A 2,500-nucleotide genomic window follows, 5' to 3' on the forward strand; every position below is an offset into this window, starting at 1 on the left:
CTTCCAGAGGCATTTGCAGCAGAAATGCATGTGCAGTCAAAAAATTGAATATTTTTCACGGATAGACCCCGTGAAACGCTAGAAATTGGCGGGGATGTGTCTCTTGTGGCTCACGGGGCTGTTAGGGTGGCACAGAAATCCCTCGGAATGGGAAAAAACGGGTCATTTTCGTGTCGCCACATTGCATGCGAACCGCATGAAACTTCCAGAGGCATTTGCAGCAGGAATGCATGTGCACTCAAAAAATGTGATATTTTTCACGGAGAGACCCCGTGAAACGCTAGAAGTGGGCGGGGATGTCTCTCTTGTGGCTCACGGGGCTGTTAGGGTGGCACAGAAATCCCTCGGAATGGGAAAACGGGTCATTTTCGTGTCGCCACATTGCATACGAACCGCATGAAACTTCCAGAGGCATTTGCAGCAGGAATGCATGTGCACTCAAAAAAGTGAATATTTCTCACGGATAGACCCCGTGATACGCTAGAAATTGGCGGGGATGTCTCTCTTGTGGCTCACGGGGCTGTTAGGGTGGCACAGAAATCCCTCGGAATGGGAAAACGGGTCATTTTCGTGTCGCCACATTGCATGCGAACCGCATGCAACTTCCAGAGGCATTTGCAGCAGAAATGCATGTGCAGTCAAAAAAAAATTGATATTTTTCACGGATAGACCCCGTGAAACGCTAGAAATTGGCGGGGATGTGTCTCTTGTGGCTCACGGGGCTGTTCGGGTCGCACAGAAATCCCTGGGAATGGGAAAACGGGTCATTTTCGTGTTGCCACATTGCGGGCGAACCGCATGAAACTTCCAGAGGCATTTGCAGCAGGAATGCATGTGCACTCAAAAACTTCTATATGTTTCACGGATAGACCCCGTGAAACGCTAGAAATTGGCGGGGATGTGTCTCTTGTGGCTCACGGGGCTGTTAGGGTGGCACAGAACTCCCTCGGAATGGGAAAAGGGGTCATTTTCGTGTTGCCACATTGCATAGGAACGCCATGAAACTTCCAGAGGCATTTGCAGCAGAAAGGCACGTGCACTCAAAAATTTTAATATTTTTCACGCATAGACCCCGTCAAACGCTAGAAGTTGGCGGGGATGTCTCTCTTGTGGCTCACGGGGCTGTTAGGGTCGCACAGAAATGCCTCGGAATGGGAAAACGGGTCATTTTTGTGTGGCCACATTGCATAGGAACGGCATGAAACTTCCAGAGGCATTTGCAGCAGGAATGCATGTGCACTCAAAAACGTCTATATTTTTCACGGATAGACCCCGTGAAACGCTATAAATTGGCGGGGATGTCTCTCTTGTGGCTCACGGGCGCTGTTAGTTAGGGTCGCACAGAAATCCCTCGGAATGGGAAAAGGGGTCATTTTCGTGTTGCCACATTGCGTACGAACGGCATGAAACTTCCAGAGGCATCTGCAGCAGAAATGCATGTGCACTCAAAAACGTCTATATTTTTCACGGATAGACCCCGTGAAACGCTAGAAATTGGCGGGGATGTGTCTCTTGTGGCTCACGGGGCTGTTAGGGTCGCACAGAAATCCCTCGGAATGGGAAAACGGGTCATTTTCGTGTTGCCACAATTGGCATACGAACGGCATGAAACTTCCAGAGGCATTTGCAGCAGAAATGCATGTGCACTCAAAAACGTGAATATTTTTTCACGGATAGACCCCGTCAAACGCTCGAATTTGGCGGGGATGTTTCTCTTGTGGGTCACGGGGCTGTTCGGCTCGCACAGAACTCCCTTGGTCCACCTGATTCGTGCATACAGGCAGCAACTAAAACTCTGTAAACCTGCTGTGAGGACATCTAAACAGTGGACCAGTGAGGCTGTGGAAGATTTGCGGGCGTGCTTAGACTGTACTGACTGGGATATGTTCACGACTGCTACCAATAGTCTGGATGAACTCACAGAGGCTGTGTACATCAGCTTCTGTGAGGACTGCTGTATCCCAACACGTACCAGGGTGAACTTTAACAACAACAAGCCCTGGTTCTCAGCAAAGCTCAAAAGGTTGAGGTTGGAGAAGGAGGAAGCGTTTAGGAGTGGGGATAGAGACAGATTCAAGGAGTCGAAGAACAGGTTTAGCAAAGCGGTGAGAGAGGCTAAACGACTGTACTCAGAGACACTAAAACACCAGTTCTCTACTAACGACGCTGCTTCTGTCTGCCAAAGGGCTCAGGCACATCACCAACTACAAACCCAGAGCGCCCCACACCACTAACGACTCCCGCCTAGCCAACGACCTGAACGAGTTCTACCGTAGATTTGAAAGACAATTGGACTGTCCTGAACCACCCCTTCCCACCCAAGAGGCCCCATCCCCCACCCATACTACAGAAACGACTCTCTCCTTTCAGGAGGGAGAAGTTAATGGGCTTTTCAAGAGGCAGAATCCACGCAAAGCAGCCGGGCCGGACTCTGTCTCTCCAGCCACCCTCAGGCACTGCGCTGGCCAGCTGTCTCCGGTGTTCACCAACATCTTTAACA

The sequence above is a fragment of the Petromyzon marinus genome, unplaced genomic scaffold (assembly GCF_048934315.1).
Source record: "Petromyzon marinus isolate PM22_M1 ecotype Great Lakes invasive population unplaced genomic scaffold, UKy_Petmar_22M1.pri1.0 PM_G_Scaffold_6, whole genome shotgun sequence".
NCBI lineage: Eukaryota > Metazoa > Chordata > Hyperoartia > Petromyzontiformes > Petromyzontidae > Petromyzon > Petromyzon marinus.